This window comes from Hippopotamus amphibius, chromosome 2 (genome assembly GCF_030028045.1).
Source record: "Hippopotamus amphibius kiboko isolate mHipAmp2 chromosome 2, mHipAmp2.hap2, whole genome shotgun sequence".
NCBI classification, from domain to species: Eukaryota; Metazoa; Chordata; class Mammalia; order Artiodactyla; family Hippopotamidae; genus Hippopotamus; species Hippopotamus amphibius.
The window spans coordinates 112,817,231-112,837,937 of record NC_080187.1 but is presented as its reverse complement, the minus strand read 5'-3'; the positions used below and the strand labels follow the sequence as shown (position 1 = coordinate 112,837,937).

At 41.6% G+C, this 20,707-nt stretch overlaps 1 pseudogene; it reads right to left on the bottom strand.

Moving 5' to 3' along the window:
- Nucleotides 1–2,060: 2,060 nt before the first annotated feature.
- Nucleotides 2,061–3,229, bottom strand: LOC130844414 (kelch-like protein 7; annotated as a pseudogene).
- Nucleotides 3,230–20,707: the final 17,478 nt, after the last annotated feature.

Genomic DNA, 20,707 nt, shown 5'->3' with positions numbered 1-20,707 from the left:
TGTTGTCTTCTCTTAGGTGCTCAGTTAGCAGAGCAGCCTCTTGTGCCCATGATCCTGTGCAGACAGAACAGTGCTGCTAATGCTCACACCTTCCAGATTCTCTCAGGAAGTGACACCCGTAACTCTGCTCACATGTCACTGGCCAGAGCACATCATGTGACCATGCCTGGGTAGTGCATGTTGATGCTATTCAACCTTCCTGGGGAAAGTGGAGCAATGACTAGTGAATGACTGGTAATGCAGTGTTCCCCAGCCACACTTGTCTCTACTGAGAAGGCTGTGAAGTCCCCAAGTGCAAAGGCTGCCCTAAGAATCCATGTACCTTCAGCATCTCAATTCTGCCTGGCACAAGTTCCATGCTCAATCACATCTCAGGAAACACCAACCCCGTGAATGGTTGGGTAAATGGATAGATGAAGAATAAATGAATACTAAAGTCACATAATCTAGGGCTTGACTAGAGGAACAAGACAATGATGCCTGCTTTCACCATTTTTATTCAGTAGAGTTCTAAAAGTCCTAGCCAAAGCAATTGTGTAAGAAAAAGAAATGCAAGTGTTTATAATTGGAAAGGAAGCAGAAAAATTATGTGTTCACAGATGACATGATTTTATATGTAGAAAACTCTAAAGATTACACACACATATAAAGAAAAAAACCTGTTAGAACTAATAAATTCAACAAAGTTTCAGGATACAAAATCAACACACAAAAATCATTTGTGTTTTTATATAGTAGCAGGGAGCAACCTGAAAAGGAAGTTAAGAAAACAATTCCATTTACAATAGCATCAAAAAGAATAAAATTCTTCAGAATAAATTTAACCAAGGAGGTGAAAAACTTGTACATTGAAAACTATAAAATGTTACCAAAAGAAATTTTAAAAGATAAATAAATGAAAAGACATCTATGTACATGAATTGGAAGACTTAATATTGTTAATATGTTAATATTTCCCAAAGCAATCTGCAGATTTAATGCAATCCTTGTCAAAATTGCAATGGTGTGTTTTGCAAAAATAGAAAAGTCCATGCAAAAATTCAAATGGAATATCAAGGACCTGATAGCCAATACAGTGTTGTTGTTGTTTTTTCAATTAAGTCAACTTTTATTTTGGCATCAATATCACAAAACATTGCCATGCTACAATTTGAGAACACCAATTCTAAGAGAATACAGCACTAGATTCAGACAAATAAGTCTTTTAGTGATCATTAAGCACTTGAAAACTTTAAAACAGGTAGAGATAGGAAGGGGAGACTCAGCAGTCTTCATGAAAAGACCATGACAAGAACAATATCATTTCAATTCAGCACAGCAACACAAGATTTCTTTATCTACTACTTTATCTACTTATCTACTAGAAAAAAAGTTTAAGATTTTCTTATCTTTTTTCAGTCAGCAATTAATACAAATATTTGCTACCTCTCACTAGAGATATCCAAGGAATATCTAAAGATAATAGTTTATAGGGATTTTGGCTGAATTCTAGATAATTCAGTTAGGTAGACTGCTTAAATTTTTTCTTTGAAAGAGATCAATTCAGTGAAAATAATCATTTGGGGCTGGTACAGGACACACATCAATGGGTCCTATTTAATGGTATTGAAAACATTTTAACATCTCTGAAAATATTAAGTTCAAGAATTTTAAAATAATTCCTATACAGTACTTTTGATTAAGCAGTTTATTTGAATTCAATAATAAAATAATGTTAGCCTTGGGAGATTCAAGGTAAATAATAATAACATAAAGAAATCAGCCTCCCCAATTGTTTTAATATTAGAAATAATAAAGACAACTAACTTATGTAAAAATATTATATTTAAGTAATAGTAAATGGTGAAAATTTTCAAGATGAAGTTTTTAGAAGAAAGGAGAGGCTGGTACTTCTAATAAAAATATTTAATAAATTTTGTAATGTGATTCTAATGGTGTTAGTGTTGGAGAGTAAATAATAACTGATGGAACGAGGATTTTTTATTGGTAATTATATCATTACATATTTAAATTTTTCCACTGGAAGCCTAAAAACCTGTGATTGAGTATACAGAAGAGCATTAAGTATGTGCCATTTGTGAGAGCAAAGCCAAGACATCAAATGAGAATTCTGAAGTTATAATATCATTTCCAGGGTCCTGCAGAATACCAATCTTTTTTTTCAACTTTGGGTCAAAATATCTACAAGACTGTGGTTGGAAGCCTCCAAATAGGGCTATGGAGTAGTCATGTTTTTTTCTTCTGGGCCTTGTGCCTTCTACCAGTTCTTCTTGATCCTCTGGAGACAGGAGATAATACCTTATTCCACTTATTATCGTGTTAAGGCATTCAGGATTGTCTTGAATAAATGGATCAGCTTGTACTGTTTTACTTAAGAAATTCTTTGATATAAGAGGAAACCTGACATTATCAAGGATGTCAACCATAAATGGCTGGCGGTTAGGTTCATCATATTTCAACTACCTGACTTCAGCATCACAGACCTGATCTTCTGCTTTCACAGTCAGAGTGTCTTGGTTGAGGAGATACGTAATTCACTTGACATCAAGTTGTAGAAATTCACCAGTTTTATAAACTTCAGTGAAATGCTGATGAATAAAGTCATCTGCAGTTGCTTTCAGTTCAGAATGGTCTAGACATTCTGCTAGCACAGTTATACCAACACAATCTGAACAATCAATTGTTCTTTCAAAAAATCAACACACATTTTCTTCACAGGTTCAATTTGGTACTGGTTTGCTGCATTTAACAAGGACTGAACATTTTTGCTATTCACAGAAATTCTAGTGGTATAAGTAAATTCCACAAATTGTTCAATAATGTCAGGTTCAGCATCTTTGAGTTCTGCTTCAAAGGACTTTGATTCAAGCATGTTAATTGTGAACATTAAGTATAAAAAATGACTGGCTGCAGCAAGGACAACACGATGAGTGGGTATCTTTCCTTCCTAGACTATAAGGATCGTATCATATGATGTTTTCTTTGGATTTATGTAGCTTGTAAACAAGGTTCTGTAATCAGTCCCTCCCAGCGTGAGTTCAAGTTGACTCTGTGTACAAATCCCTGGGTAGACTGTGGATTCAACTATAGTTGGGTGGTGGATTTAAATCATTGTTTCCACATGCTATTCATGATTCCCAGGAAGCCCATCAACAATTTAGCTTCTTCTCAAGCAACAAGTTTCTTCTTTCTTCTTCTTGCTGCTCTTCTCCACCCCAGAGGCTGCCATCCTCTGTCATTACAGTTCATGCCTGGGCTCACTGGGCCAGGCAAGGGGTTGCACGTTCCTGCCATGCTGGGGCTTCTGTTTACCAAACACCAATGAGAGGGCAGCAGCAGTAGCCTGGCCCCTGTGGTAGGACAAGGTCAGGAGGTCCCATCATAAGCCCATGAGGAGGTGATGTCGCCAGCTGGGCTCTCTCTCCCATCTCCAGCAGAACCAGAGCCCAGTGGAGGAGCCTACACAAGCAATACAGACTTGAAAAAGTAGAACAAAGTTGGAGGTCTCAAACTTCCTGATTTCAAACTGCATTACAAAGCTACAGTAATCAAAACAGTGTGGTACTGGCATAAAGACTCATAGATCAATGAAATAGAATTGGTAACTGAGAAAAATATCCTTGCACATAAGGACAAATGATTTTTTAAAAAATATTTATTTGTTTATTTAGCTGTGTCAGGTCTTAGTTGCAGCATGAGGGATCTTTGTTGCTGTGTGTGGAATATTTTAGTTGTGGCATGCAAACGCTTAGTTGCAGCATGTGGGATCTAGTTCCCTGACCAGGGATTGAACCTGGGCTCCCAGTGCAGCCAAAAAATAAAAATAAATAAATAAATAAATAATTTTTTTAAAAAACAGGCAAAGGACTTGAATAAACATTTCTCCAAAGAAGATATACAACTGGCCAACAAGAACATGAAAAAAAATTCTCAACATCACTAATTATTAAGGAAATGCAAATCAAAACCACAATGAGATAACAACCTCATACCCATTAAGATGGCTACTATCAAAAACAAAAAGAAACAAACAAAAAACAGAATATAACAACTGTTGGCAAGAATGTGAAGATGTTGGAACCCTCACGTATTGCTGGTGGAAGTATAAAATGATGCAGTTGCTGTGAAATAAGTACGGTGGTTCTCAAAAAAATTACACATAGAATTACCATATGATCTAGCAATCCCACTTCTGGGTACATTCCCAATAGCAGTGAAATCAAGGACATGAAAAAATATTTGCACATCATGTTCATAGCAGTACCATTCCCAACAGCTAAATGTAGAAGCAATACAAGTGCCCACCAAAGGATAAATGGATCAACAGAATGTGGCATATAGATACAATGGACATTATTCAGACTTAAAAAGGAAGGAAATTCTAACTTGTGCTACAACATGGATGAATCTTGAGAACATTCTGCTAAGTGAAATAAGCCAATCATGGAAGGATAAGCACTGTGTGATTTCCCTTATGTGAGGTACCCAGAGTAGTTATATTCTTAGAGACAGAAAAGAGAATTGGGGTTGCCGGAGGCCAGGGGAGGGGGAAAAGGGACACTTTTGTTTAATGTGTATAAAGTTTTAGTTTTACAAGAAAAAAGAAATTCTGGAGATTGACTGCCCAACAATGTGAATACACTTAAGACTACTGAAATGTACACTAAAAGATGGTTAATAGGGTAAATTTTATGTTATGTGTATCTTACAACAGTTTTTAACAAATAAATAATTTAAAAAAAAAGTATATGACCAGAATTCAGAATTATGATAGTGAAGATGATCTAAGACCTTGAAAAAAGAATGGAGAGGATGCAAGAAATCATTAAGAAAGATCTAGAAGAATTTAAGAACAAACAAACTGAGATGAACAATACAATAACTGAAATGAAAAATACACTAGAAGGAATCAATAGCAGAATAACTGAGGCAGAAGAACAGATAAGTGACCTGGGAGACAGAAGGGTAGAAATCACTGCCACAGAACAGAATAAAGAAAAAAGAATTAAAAGAAATGAAGACAGCCTAAGAGATCTCTGGGACAACATTAAACACATCAACATTCACATTACAGGGGTCCCAGAAGGAGAAGAGAGAGAGAAAGGACCCGAGAAAATATTGGAAGAGATTATAGTTGAAAAATTCTCTAACATGGGAGAGGAAATAGCCACCCAAGTCCAGAAAGCAGAGAGAGTCCCAGGCAGGATAAACTCCAAAAGAAACACACCAAGACACCTAGTAATCAAATTAACAAAAACTAAAGACAATGACAAATTATTAAAAGCAACAAAGGAAAAACAACACATAACATACAAGGGAACTCTGATAGGGTTAACAGCTGATTTCTCAGCAGAAACTCTGCAAGTCAGAAGGGAGTGGCATGATATATTTAAAGTGATGAAAGGGAAGAACCTACAACCAAGAACACTCTACCCAGCAAGGATCTCATACAGATTCAACAAAGAAATCAAAAGCTTTACAGACAAGCAAAAGCTAAGAGAATTCAGCAATACAAACCAGCCCTACAACAAATTCTAAAGGAAATTCTCTAAGTGGGAAACACAAGAGAAGAAAAGGACCTACAAAAACAAACCAAAACAATTCAGAAAATGGTAATAGGAATATACATGTCGATAATTACCTTGAATATAAATGGATTAAATGCTCCAACCAAAAGATACAGACTGGCTGAATGGACACGAAAACAAGACCTGTATACATGCTGTCTACAAGGAACCCACTTATACCTAGGAACACATACAGACTGAAAGTGAGGGGATGAAAAAAGATATTTCATGCAAATGGAAATCAAAAGAAAGCTGGAGTAGGAATACTCATATCAGATAAAGTAGACTTTAAAATAAAGAATATTGCAAGAGACAAGGAAGGACACTACATAATGATCAATGGATAAATCCAAGAAGAAGATATAACAGTTGTAAATATATATGCACCCAACATAGGAGCACCTCAATACATAAGGCAAATGCTAACAACTATGAAAGAGGAAATTGACAATAACACAATAATAGTGGGGGACTTTAACACCCCACTTACACTAATGGATGGATCATCCAGGCAGAAAATTAATAAGGAAAGACAAGCTTTAAATGACACAATAGACCAGGCAGATTTCATTGATATTTATAGGACATCCAACCAAAAACAACAGATTACACTTTTTTCTCAAGTGCACATGGAACATTCTCCAGGGTACATCACATCTTCGGTCACAAATCAAGCCTTAGTAAAATTAAGAAAGTTGAAATCATATCAAGCATCTTTTCTGACCACAATACTATGAGGTTAGAAATCAATTACAGGAAAAAAAATGTAAAAAACACAAACACGTGGAGGCTAAATAACATGCTGCTAAATAACCAAGAGATCACTGAAGAAATCAAAGAGGAAATCAAAAAATACCTAGAGACAAATGACAAGGAAAACACAATGATCCAAAACCTATGGGATGCAGCAAAAGCTGTTCTAAGAGGGAAGTTTACAGCAATACAATCTTACCTCAAGAAACAAGAAAAATCTCAAATAAACAATCTAACCTTATACCTAAAGAAACTAGAGAAAGAAGAACAAGCAAAACCCAAAGTTAGTAGAAGTAAAGCAATCATGAAGACCAGAGTGGAAATAAATGAAATAGAAACAAAGAAAACAATAGCAAAGATCAATAAAACTAAAATCTGATTCTTTGAGAAGACAAGCAAAATAGATAAACCTTTAGCCAGACTCATTGAGAAAAAGAGGGATAAGACTCAATTCAATAAAATTAGAAATGAAACAGGAGAGGTTACAACAGACACCACAGAAATAAAAAGCACCATAAGAGACTATTATATGTCAATAAAATGGACAACCTGAAAGAAATGAACAAATTCTTAGAAAAGTATAACCTTCCAAGGCTGAACCAGGAAGAAATAGAAAACATGAACAGACCAATCACAAGTAATAAAATTGAAACTGTGAAGAAAAATCTTCCAACAAACAAAAGTCTAGGACCAGATGGCTTCACAGGTCAATTCTATCAAACATTTAGAGAACAGCTAACACCCATCCTTCTCAAACTCTTCCAAAAAATTGCAGAAGGAAAACTCCCAAACTCATTCTACAAAGCCAGCATCACCCTGATACCAAAACCAGACAAAGATATTACAAAAAAAAGAAAATTACAGACCAATATCACTGATGAATATAGATGCAAAAGTCCTCAACAAAACACTAGCAAACAGAATCCAACAACACATTAAAAGGATTATACACCATGATCAAGTGGAATTTATCTCAGGGAGGTAGGGATTCTTCAAAATATGCAAATCAATCAATGTGATACACCACAGTAACAAATTGAAGAATAAAGACCATATGATCATCTCAGTAGATGCAGAAAAAGCTTTTGACAAAATTCAACACACATTTATGATAAAAACTCTCCAGAAAGTGGGCATAGAGGGAACATACCTCAACATAATAAAGGCCATATATAAGTAAACATCATTCTCAAAAAAATGAAAGTGTTTCCTCTAGGATCAGAAACAAGACAAGGATGTCCACTCTCACCACTACTATTTAACATAGTTTTCGAAGTCCTTGCCACAGCAATCAGAGAAGAAAAAGAAATAGGAATTCAAAATGGAAAAGAAGAATTAAAACTGTCACTGTTTGTGGATGACATGATACTATACATAGAAAATCTTAAAGATGCCACCAGAAAACTATCAGAGCTCATCAATGAATTTGGTAAAGTTGCAAGATACAAAATTAACACACAGAAATCTCTTGCATTCCTATATATTAACAATGAAAGATCAGAAAGAGAAATTAAGGAAACAACCCCATTCACCATTGCAACAAAAAGAATAAAATACCTAGGAATAAACCTACCTATAAAAGACAAACTATAAGATACTGATGAAAGAAATCAAAGATGACACAAACAGATGGAGAGATAGATATACCATGTTCTTGGATTGGAAGAATCAATATTGTGAAAATGACTATACTACCCAAAGTAATCTACAGATTCAATGCAATCCCTATCAAATTACCAATGGTATTTTTTACAGAACTAGAAAAAAGAATCCTAAAATTTGTATGGAGACACAAAAGACCCCAAATAGCCAAGGCAATCTTGAGGGAAAAAAAAAAAAAAAGAAAGAAACCAAGCTGGAGGAATCAGATGCCCTGACTTCAGACCATACTACAAAACTACAGTAATCAAGACAATATGGTACTGGCACAAAAACAGAAATATAGATCAGTGGAACAGGATAGAAAGCCCAGAGATAAACTATGGTCAACTAATCTATGACAAAGGAGACAAGGATATACAATGGAGAAAAGACAGCCTCTTCTATAAGTGCTGAGAAAACTGGACAACTACATGTAAAAGAGTGATATTAGAACACTCCCTAACACCATACACAAAAATAAACTCAAAATGGATTAAAGACCTAAATGTAAGGCCAGACACTATAAAACTCTTAGAAGAAAACATAGGCAGAACACTCTTTGACATAAATCACAGCAAGATCTTTTTTTGACCCACCTCCTAGAGTAATGGAAATAAAAACAAAAATAAACATGTGAGACTTAGTGAAACTTAAAAGCTTTTGCATAGCAAAGGAAACTATAAACAAGATGAAAAGACAACCTCCAGAATGGGAGAAAATACTTGCAAACAAATCAACAAAGTATTAATCTCCAAAATATATAAGCAGTTCATGCAGCTCAATATTGAAAAAACAAGCCAATCAAAAAATGGGCAGAAGAATGAGATAGGCATTTCTCCAAAGAAGACATACAGTTGGCCAACAAACACATGAAAAGATGCTCAACAACACAAATCATTAGAGAAATGCAAATCAAAACTATAATGAGGTATCACCTCTCACCAGTTAGAAGGGACATCATCAGAAAATCTACAAGCAATAAATGCTGGAGAAGGTGGAAGAGGATAGGGTGGCGAAAAGGGAACCTTCTTGCACTGTTGGTGGGAATGTAAATTGATATAGCCACTATGGATAACAGTATGGAGGTTCCTTAAAAAACTAAAAATGGAATTACCATATGACCCAGCAATCCCACTACTCAGTGTATACCCAGAGAAAACCGTAATTCAAAAAGTCACATGCACCCCAATGTTCATTGCAGCAATATTTACAGTACCCAGGTCATGGAAGCAACCTAAATGTCCATTGACAGAGGAATGGATAAAAAAGATGTGGTACATGTATACAATAGAATATTACTCAGCCATAAAAAGGAATGAAATTGGATCATTTGTAGAGACATGGATGGACCTAGAGACTGTCATACAGGGTGAAGAAATTCAGAAAGAGAAAAACAAATATCATATACTAATACATATATGCAGACTATAGAAAAATGGTACAAATCACCTGGTTTGCAAGGCAGAAATAGAGACACAGATGTAGAGAACAAACATATGGACACCAAGGGGGGAAAGGGGGGTGGGGTTTGGGGTGGGATGAATTGGGAGATTGGGATTGCCATATATACATTACTAATAAGAAAAAAAATGAAATTGTACATGTAAATGAATAAATAACTATATGCCCATCAAGAAAAGGAGCCCTTTTAGAAGAGCAGAAAAAGGAGTTAGGCATAGAGTTACCATATTGAGGAGAAAAAGAAAAAGTATAGGACACCTGGTTAAATCTGAACCTCACATAAGTCATTTTTAATTTTTTAGCATAAGTATATTCCATGCAATATTTGTGTCACGATTACACCCCCAAATCATTTGTTGTTTATCTGAGATTCAAATTTGCCTTGGCGTCCTATATCTTATCTAGAAACCCTAGTTAGGTCCTAACCCAGGACCCTGAGCTATCTCCCTGCGTATGTCTGTTTCCAGAGCCTCTGCTACGGGCCACGTGCCTTCCCCTAATGTCCAACTCACCCAGCATGTTCTTCTCTCCACTTGGATACTCTTGCTGTTTTCCTACAGGAATTGGACGTGCTGGGCCAGGAAACCCCTCACTGGAGGACATGCAAGCAAAGTTCCCTCTGTCAATTACACAACTCCAATTCTGCCCACAAGTATCTTCCCTTCAGCCTGGGCCCGCACTGCGCTGTGGGTGCCAGAAACCACACGGGCATCACAGGGTGCTGGGTGCCTGCACCAGAGTTTCATAGGGCACAGGGGGCCCAGAGGAGACAGAGGGAGCAGCACTGTGCTGGTGAGGCAAGGGCAGGCCCAGCAGAAGCCTCAAGAGGGATTACAATGATGTCTGGGGATTCAGGGTTCACCAGGCCTTGTGAGCCGGACTTCGCGTCCAAGTGGTTGGCATGGCTTTACGGGATGAGGAAGTAGAGCGCCCCTCCAGGGAGCCCCTCTGGTGAGCCTGAGGGTCTGTACTAACTTTTTGGTTAATGGGAACTTCTAGAAGTATGTTAAAGCATCTTGTCACATGACTAGGTTCACAGCCTAGAAGCAGTTTGGAGAATGGACTGGGGCAGGTGAGACTGAAAACAGAATGACCCCATGGGAGATATCTGTCCCCCACCATTGCCCAGATGGGGAGAATAAAGGACTGGTGACAGGATGGATAGAACAGGTGGGTCTCATCAGCAGGTGGATCTCCTGATCTGCAGACCAAGGGCCAGACAGCACATTCTCCAAGTCAGAGAATCCTGGGCAGCCTCTTTGAGAACCACTGGCCCTGCCTCTTGACACATCCACTTCATCAGATGCCATCCTCTTCCTGAACCTTCCCTAACCCCCTTCCCCCCACCCCAGTCTCTATTTTGACATTTTTAACACCTACAGAAGAGTTGGAATTATAGGTTAATGAGCAACCATGTGTCCCTCACCTGGATTGACAATCGTTTGCCTTCTGCAGTGTTTGATCACACCCTTTCTGAACACATTTTTGAACGCTTTGAAAGCCCACTGCAGACATCATGCCCTTCATCCCTACCTCGCTCAGTGTGAGGGACCTTGTGCTCTTCTCACGGCATTTCCTCTTGTCCTTTGATCCATCATCTCTAAATTAAGTTCGAGCACTTGGTTAAAGACACAGCTACCGCATCTCCCCATTGTAAAGTAGCTCTTTCCAACACACTCAATTTTTAAGAAATCCTATCTATAATAGGAGATTCCTTTTGAAAAGCATGTTTAGCGCTGATTTCATATGTTAAATTTGCCTAAAGTGGATGAGACCTATGGCACTGCAGCATCTCAACACTTGGCTTGCTTAAAGTGGGGGAAGCACCAAACTTGTACATTGTATCCACTGTGACACGTTTTTTTTTCCTTAAACAGCTTTGTTTATTTAGGTAACAAACATTGTTATTGCTTTGATCACGTGCTATGCAGCATGCTAGTGGGTGACACAAAGGTGACAAAGTGGTTCTTCCCTTCAATCTGGGCGGGTGAGAGGATGGAATCCACATCCTGCGAGCTCAATACAAGCAGTAAGAATCAAGAAATGATGGAGTACAAAAGAAGTGAGTGGTTCTGTGATCAGAGGAAGGGTCGGCAGGTTGGTTTGGGGCTTTGGAGAATTGTTTGGGCTGGGGGAGCAGGATAGAGAGCAATTTGAAAAGCACTCCCCAGGCCTGCCCCCTCCCACCCCAGTTGAGACCCACTAACCCAGGTGGCAATAGCTTGTTCTGTTTCCTGCAGGGTCAGTTCCTACTCAGGTACTCAAGGGCTGTTGTGCTGCGTGATGGGTCCTCTTCCCAACCAAGTCCCCTGCAACCCTCATGAGACAGGCAGTCAGTCAGTGGTGTACCGGAGGCTTTGTTCTCAGAGATGAAGACCAAGCCCCCAAAATGCTCAGGGTCCCTTCACAGCCCGTGACGGATCTACTGTCTGTAACTGAACCTACAAGTTTTAAGTCCCAGGCTCTATATGGTGAGCACACGTCCCTAATTGTCCCAGACGTTAGTTCCATTCAGGGTGCTATCCATGGTAAGCAATTTCCTCCCTTTTAATTTTCAGACCCTCATCCCCCAAATTTTAAGCAGTTTCTCCAGTTCTAGACATGGCAAAAAGCTGCTGGTGTTCCTTTTCATACCACTCACTGTTTCCGGGAGCAAGATGCTTTCCCTCCTGCCTTTGTCTTTTCAGACTGAACAGACCCTTTTCAATGCTGCTGCCAGCAGCCCACCCTCCCCTCCTCCTTACTGCTTCATCTGTGCTCCTGTGACATCCCTAAAGTGCCACCACCAGAAAGGCACTCAATATTCCAGGTGCCGGTCTCACAGGTATGAATCTATTGCCATGTATGAGATTTACTTTAAAACACTCCAGGGGAAGAGAAAATGTTGCGTGATACAGGAAACAAGATTGGAGAAATGTCAACAAGCAGGAAGGCATCATGGGAGTGCAAGGGGGGTCACTATATGAGTCTTTCTGCACTGTTGTGCATTTGAAATTTTCATAATAAAGAGATAATTAGTCAAGATTGGAAAGATGTACAAAACACCAAAAACAGCACCACAGAATTCAGCTTCTTGTTGCGTTTTCTGTTACCATTTTGACATAAATGCAATTTGTCCAAGCTCTTGATGCTTCCTGATAATTTAGAGAGTGTTTAGATATCAGTGGTTTCCCAAAGATAAGAATACAATGTCCTTTTTCACTGATACCATAGACTAGTTCATCATCCCGTGAAGAAAAAAACCTTTTGATAGTTTGTTTCCATGGGTTATGGGTCAGTCAGTGGGGCATGGGTCTCATGCTCCTGGAATGTCAAGGACAGTGGGCCATTTCTCCAGATTCACTTTCCTATATTCACAACCAGAAGCTTCCAGACCATACCAGACACAGAGGCATACTTCATCCTCTGCTAGCTCCTTCATTCATTCATTCAGCAAGTATTTATTGGGTGCTCACGTGTGCCCATGACATATTGGCACACAGTGAGGAGAAAGCCAGAAACAGTCCCAGTACACAGCTCAAGAAACAAGCAATTACATCCACATCTGGGGGATCTAGGGGTCTGAGGAGCCCTTGCTCCAGCCTGGGTGGGTCAGGGAGAGACTCCTGCAGGAAGTCCGGAAGGTGACAAAGGGGCTACAGGAGGTTTTCCCAAATTAGAGGGTAGGCATGTGCACTGGCTGGAGATAAGGTGAGGCCTGTGCACAGAAGGAGCAAGAGGGAGGCGGGGCCACCAGCTGACAGAGACCAAGTTGTAGCACATGCTTAGGGTTTAATGCTGTTGTCTACTGTCACCATCTCAAAATTCTTAATACTGTAATTTTATCTTTGACTTTGTGTTTTGTAAGCAAAGTTGGTGGAAAAGTGGAGTGTACCCCAGGGAGTTGGCTCATGTGGTCCCACTTCCTCTTTCCCCAGGATGAGATTTCTGCCTTCCCGTCACCAGGGTCTGGCTCAGCCTCCCGGTCCCCATGCCGCGAACTCTCCTGCCCTCCTCCCCCATCAGAGGCCCTGGCTCAGGTGGGCACGCCTACAGCATCTCCTGTGGGGTGAGGTGGAGCCGCCCAGCTTCTCCAGCTCCAGGCTGGCTGCACCACTGCACCCCTGGAAGGCAGAGGGTGGGAGGTCACCTCTTGGGTGGGGTGAGGCTCTGGTCTATTCCTTATTCAGGCAAAGATCCCTGTGGGGGTCAGCCATCTGCCATGGGTTGGCACAGTGGTCCCATGAGAATGGGGGAGGCTCTGCTTCCCCAGATCTCCCTGCACCTGGAGCACAGCACATCTGTTCTGAAGCTGGCAAATGGGAACCCAGCAGCCCTACAGTCAAGTCACTGCCAGCACACCCCAAGTCACAGGCGGGGCCCCAGGGTGACTGTCAGCAGCCAGCTGTATGCCTGGGGTCTTCTCTTGCCTCCTTCCCTCCTTTAGTCCCTGCCCGACTGGACCAGCCAGCTTGAGGAAGCCTCCCAGGACCAGCCAGGAAACATAAGCTGTCATTTCAGTGACTGCATATAAGCCAAGTGTTCTGCTGTTTGCACTTAAATTGGCATTTCACAGTACACAGATGAACAATAAAATTCATGACAAGTTATTTTTTTCCTTAGATCATTAAATACAAAAGAAAAAAACATCATTAGAAGTGGAGAAGGCACATGCCTGAGAAAGAAAAAAAGCTTTCAAAATACCTTTAAGGCACATCTCCCCTACTTCTTTGAAAAGGGGCTTCCACATTTTCACTGTGCTCTGGGCTTGCATATTTTGCAGCCAGCCCTGGAGGGAGAATGTGTGCGATGAGCCCAGGGAGTGAGGAGTGAACAGGTCTAGAAAGATCTTGTAAAGGAGCTTGACCTCATCTCAAGGACAACAGGAGCATCTGATGTGTCTGCAGTGAGCAGCTCTGGAAGGACAGAGCGATGCCAGCAAGATACTCTTTCCCTCTCCCCACCACCCAACCTGGCAACAGCTGACTGGACCAGAGGGAACCAATCCGCTTGAAGACTCAATGCCCAGTGGCCAATCAGATGCTCTCTCAAAAATCTGAACCAAGGAGAGCATGGCTGAGAGAATCAGGAAATGAACCATGTAGATGAAGAGCTCAAAGTGAAGTTTCACAAAAATCTACTGTGACACCCTAGAACCAACCTGTCCTGAGCTCTGTGCTTTCAGGTCTGGCTGCTCAGCTTGTCCTTGGATCCCTAACTAGGGCCCAATTGATTGATTGATTGATTGATTGATTGGCTGCATTGGATCTTCATTGCTGCACGTAGGCTTTCTCTAGTTGCAGCGAGTGGGGGCTTCTCTTGTTGCGGAGCCCGGGGTTGAGGGCTCAGGACCTTCAGCAGTTGTGGTGCGCAGGCTCAGTGGTTGTGGCTTGTGGGCTCTAGAGCACAGGCTCAGTTGCTCCGTGACATGTGGGATCTTCCCGGCCCGGGGATCAAACCCGTGTTGCCTGCATTTGCAGGTGGATTCTTAACCACTGTGCCACCAGGGAAGTCCAGGGCCCACTTTTGTGAATGTGTAAAGAGCAAAAGTGCATTTCCCTACTCCTATACAGTTGGGGGTCTCCAGACATCCCGCACAGTGTGCCAGCATGAACTGACCTTTCTCTGTGCCCTAGGTCAAGAGCAGGGACACACTTGAAACTTGTTTTTACACCTCTAATAAGTGCTGATTGCTCAGGCAAACATGCAGGATACTGCCTAGCAGAGCAAATTTTGCCCTAGAAATACCCTCTCTTCCAAGTGACAGTCCTCCTGGTGACCTGGAATATTACTTGCCACGTGGGATTACTAAAACAGTGTCACTGCATCAGGGACTGTCCTTAAAATGTTGTCTTCCAAGCTCAGTCCAAAAGCCAACAAGAAGCTCTTCATGTCCCAGGGAATGGCCCCCCATGTCTCTATTTCTCTGATGACTACATGGTTTTGCATGAATAATTACTCTGATACGCTTAGTTGATGTTGTGTCCAGAGCAACACTGTTCTTCCAGTTGCACTGATGACAATGTGTATAGTTTGACATGCTTCTAAGTTTCTCCAGCGATGCTACAGAATTGTCAAATTCTCAAACGAAATTAAATAATTTCAGTTTTTCAAATTTTTGAGCTATAATTGACATATAACTTAGTTTCAGGTGTATGATGTAGTGATTTGACATATGTCTATATTGCAAAATAATCATCATAATAAGTTAGTTAACATCCATCACCACATACAATTACAATTCTTTTTTCTCATAAGAACTTTTAAGATCTACCGTCTCAGCAACTTTGAAATATACAATACAGTATTGTTAACTATAATCACCATGCTGTACATTGCACTCCCATGACTGATTTATTTTATAACTGGAAGTTTTCTTTTCAGTTTTTAAAATACATTATCATGTAGAGGAACATAAGAACTATGGATTTTAGTCAATGGAAATATTGCAGAAAAGCTGGGCTGGGACCCCTAGGGTAGAGAGGCAGGAGAGAGAGACGCGTGTGGGCTGGATCAGTCCAAGAAAAGACGGGGACAAGTGTGGGGATTAGAACCTTACAGTGTGTATTCAAGCCGACTGCTACTGGCGATTTGGTTGGGAGTTTGGACCAGCATTTATGGAGTACTTCCAGGAGAGAGGGACCGTGAGAAGCATATTCCTTGGAGCAACTCATTAATTTCCATACCAAATCCCTATGAGATTGGAAGTATTGTCTGCACTTTTGCAGATGAGGAAATGAAAAGAGAGAAGTTAGGCATCTTGGAAGCAGCAGTGGAATTTCAGTACCTTGGGACCATCACGTTCCCAGAGCACTGACTCTGGGATTCAGTCCATTCTGAACTAGGGTTCAGTCCATTCTGTGTTGTCAGAGAGAAAGCCTGAGACAGCTCTATTTTTCCAAAGGTACACATGCAGAGTCAGGAAGCCAAACTCTGTGTGCAGGTTAACTGGAAATGCTGATATACGGTGATTAACCACCTATATGTTCCTCCTAAAATGGCAGATGCAGGGTTGAAAATGACTTTAAAATAGGTGATGGAGGGACTTCCCCTGTAGCACAGTCCTTAAGAATCTACCTGCCAATGCAGGGACACAGGTTCGATTCCTGGCCCCAGGAAGATCCCACATGCCGTGGGGCAACTAAGGCCGTGTGCCACAACTACTGAGCCTGCTCTCTAGAGCCCACAAGCCACAACTATTGAGCCCGAGAGCCACAACTACTGATCCCACATGAACTATTGAAGCCCATGAGTCTAGAAGCCCAGGGCTCTGCAACAAGAGAAGCCACCACAGTGAGAAGTCCACACACCATAATGAAGAGTAGCCCCCGCTCATTGTAATTAGAGAAAAGCCTGTGCACAGCAATGAAGACCCTATGCAGCCACTTAAATAAATTAATTAATTAACTAATTAATTACAAAATATAAAATAAAATAATAAAATAAAATAGGTGATGGAGGCCAAAGCCCTGAGGGATGCCACAGTGCATTTCCCATGGGAACCCAGGTGGAGCATTCAGGGCAGCCTCATGTCATTGCTGCAGTCACAGTGGTTACTCGTTTATCCCTCAGGTCACTGCAGCATCATGTGGCAGAAGACCTTCCAGTCACGGGAAGGGCAGCCAGCTCCAGCTCCAGCTCCTGAGACTCTGCAAAAGGACTCCCACTGCCTCCCTTCAGGTCAGCCCCGTCTCCCTGGCCACATGCTCCCCACGCAGCACACAAACCCCAAACACAGACAGACAGCAGCGGCTCGGTGCAGATGGGAAATCTGCACAAGACCTTCTTTAAGAGGTGCAGCCACTCTCCTTCCATCTCCCAAGACTGCAGGGGGACTCACAGAAATTTGAGAAATATAGCTGGGCTGCCAGAAACCAGCATCTACCACAGAAGCTAGTAGATGCAACAAAAGTATTATTGGCAGCACCCAAGGGAAGAAAAACACACCTCAAGAAAATGAACCAATTCTGAACTTAGGATGGAAGTAGGAATTAGCATCTAAAGGCTCAAGACATACTAATCCATGCAGTGTTATATTTAATACAAAATTTCCTATCATCTTCAAGTACCTCCCCACTGCTTCCTGGGGATGCAAATTATTACTCCTAAATATCCCCTGGCAGTGAGGAAGCATTCAGGACAAAAAGAAAGATAGACATGCACTCAGGTTCTTTATCAAGCAGTGGTATGTTGGAGCTAGCTGGTACTGATCTCGGCAGGGCAGTGTGGATGAGAGGGTTGCATCAGCTTGAAGCAGGACCTTGCTCCTTGTCTTCTTTGAAGAAAGAATTTAGCAAAGAGGGATTGTGAAGCAGATAAAATGCTTACTAGAAGCCAAGTCCATGTGGAAGAAGGCACAGGTGAACTTGAGGGATGAGTTGTGCAGCATGGGAGTGGGTTAGATCACTTATATGGGAGCAGTCTTCCTAGTCAGTTATCTTGCTTGTGCCCATATTTGGCCTGACTTGGGGTTTGGGGTCCTTCCTGGTGGATGTGTGTGCATCGCTCAGTCAAGATGGATTCCACGAATACAAATGTCCCAGTTTCATTCCTTTTTATGGCTAACATTCCATTGTATATATGTAACGCATCTTCTTTATCCATTCATCTGTTGTTGGACATTTAGGTTGCTTCCATGACCTGGCGATTGTAAATAGTGCTGCAGTGAACACTGGGGTGCATGTGACTTTTTGAGTTATGGTGTTCTCTGGGTGTGTGCCCAGTAGTGGGATTCCTGGATCATATGGTAATTCTATTTTTAGTTCTTCAAGGAACCTCCATGCAGAGTGAAGTAAGTCAGAAAAAGAAAAACAAATATACAGAATATAGGAAAATGGTCCAGATCAACTGGTTTGCAAGGCAGAAATAGAGACACAGATGTAGAGAACAAACATATGGACACCAAGGAGGGAAGGGTGGGGGGGGGTTGGGGTCCGATGAATTGGGAGATTGGAATTGCCATATATACATTACTAATAAGAAAAAAAAATATCAAGTTGTGCACTTTAAATACATGCACTTTATGTCAAAAAAAAAAAAAAAAAGATGGATTCCTGTGCTAAGATTTCTGGGAGGTTAGCAGGACATATTACGGGCTGGCAGCTCCTTCCTCCTTTGACCTCTTCTCTAGACTGAGGACCTTCTCTGTGCATGTGTGGGCTGGGGAATCCCCTTGACCACAAGAATGAGAAAAATGTGGTCATTTTGTCTTTCACCCGGTCAGGGTCCCAATGCTGCTGCTAGTTCCTTATCTCAAAGTGTCAGCAGGGGACTGGTCGCAGCTGCTCAGCCTGGGGTCCATCTATCTCCTACCTCAGTACCAGCTCACAAGAGCTAGTTAAATTGTCAGGGATTTTGTGAGCCTGATGTGAAGTTCTTGGTAGCTTAAAATTAGCCATGGTGGAGCATTGACATCATAGAAATTGGCAAACATTGATCAAGGTTTATCTGTTTGTTTGTTTGTTGTTTTCCAGAAACCTGGTTGTTAAACATTTACCAGCCTCCCGATGCCCATCTGCTACTTCCCAGGTGGGCTTGTCACAGATTCTTCACCACTCCAGATATTACTTTTCCTGCATTCATAAAATAGGAAGCATCATTCATCCCCCTCAAAACCAATTTTTCCTAAATAAGAACAATGAATGTGAAAGTGCTTTGTAAATTACAAAACAAATGGACAAATACCTGCATTTTCTTATACTCTCACATCCTAATCCTTAAAATATGCAAGAATGTCCCTGCCTTCCTTTGCCTTGTGGATACCAGAAATTTCGTTTCAATCTTTACTTTCTTTTTTTTTTATAATGTTCATACCCCTACTTTTCAATTTATTTATTTTTTTATGAATTTATTTATTTCTTTATTTATTGGCTGTGTTGGGTCTTTGTTGCTGTGCCAAGGTTTTCTCTAGTTGTGGGGAGTGGGGGCTACTCTTCATTGTGATGCGAGGGGCTCTCATTGCTGTGGCTTCTCTTGTTGCAGAGCACAGGCTCTAGGCAAGTGAGCTTCCATAGTTGTGGTGCATGGGCTTAGTTGCTCCACGGACATGTGGGATCTTCCGGGACCAGGGCTCGAACCCATGTCCCCTGCATTGGCAGGCAGATTCTTAACCACTGCACCACCAGGGAAGTCCTAGTTTTCAATTTAAACTGAGAATTGTCAAGTTTCTTCTCATTCCTTCATAAGGAATGTCAAGACAAGCTGTGGTGATATGTAAACCACAGGAGTACCTAAAGCCCTCTTTCCATTTTCTGGGCCTTAAGGCAGAGTGGTGGGGCAGGCATGGATCCACTCTGTAGCCATCAGGCTACTCAAATCATCCCCAAGTGGCCACTCCCATGTTGCTCTGGAGGGGTAAGACCTCCATTTGTTCACAAGTCAAAAAGTTGCTCCCATCAGATGACTTCCACCAAAAGGAGTGGTCTCTCAAAGAGTTCCATTCTTACTCCCCTTTCTGAACTACTGTCTCATTTTCCAGACCAGACACGCTGCATCCCTGGAGAGCCTGGGGAGGCAGATGGCCCCATCCTCAGCAATCTCTGTGAATGTTGGCAGCTGCAGCATCACTCCCTTCACAGCGATGCTGTGCAGATTCCAACAACCTCCAACCTAGGATCTGAAGCCTCCTTGAAAGCACTCTTATTTCATGGTCTTAACAAGCTTGAACAGTCCCCTGAATTTCTCCTCAGTTAGCCTAAGGCTGAGCCCGTGCCCAGGGGTGGTGATCTCCAGCCACATAGGGCTCCCCCGGCACCTGTGGGTCTGGCTGACGACCACGATGCTCACCTGGAGGGCTTTGCCCAGATTCTGATTCAGAATCTTTCCCACTCTCAGGCAGATGACACATCTGCAATGTTCCTTGACTTCTTGCCACTTAATTTTTGTATATTTCCATTTCTACTTTTTAAATGACACATTTCTTTATTTCTCTTAATCAGATAAGCTGTACTGAGCTCCCGGCCACCTGGGACAGCAGGAAAAGCCTCTGTCACCTGTGAGTACCAGAAAACTGGTGATGGGGCAGATGGGCCTTTGGTATTTCTGATCTGCATCCTTACTCTTGCTCCCGGCTGCCCTGGGTGGTTGCAGGCTTGGCTGCAGGCTGACTTTGAGCAGCCCCTTGGCGATCGTGGTTGTTCTTGATGCCACTGAGCAGTGCCACCAGCCTCTACAGGTGTCCCTTTTATTAGCAGTCCACACTGAGCCCCCAAGGGCCAGGGGTCAGCCAGCCCTGTGTACACACACACACACTCACTCACTCACTCTCACAAAACCCCAAAGCCTGTACCTCCTCTTACTCCAGCAGC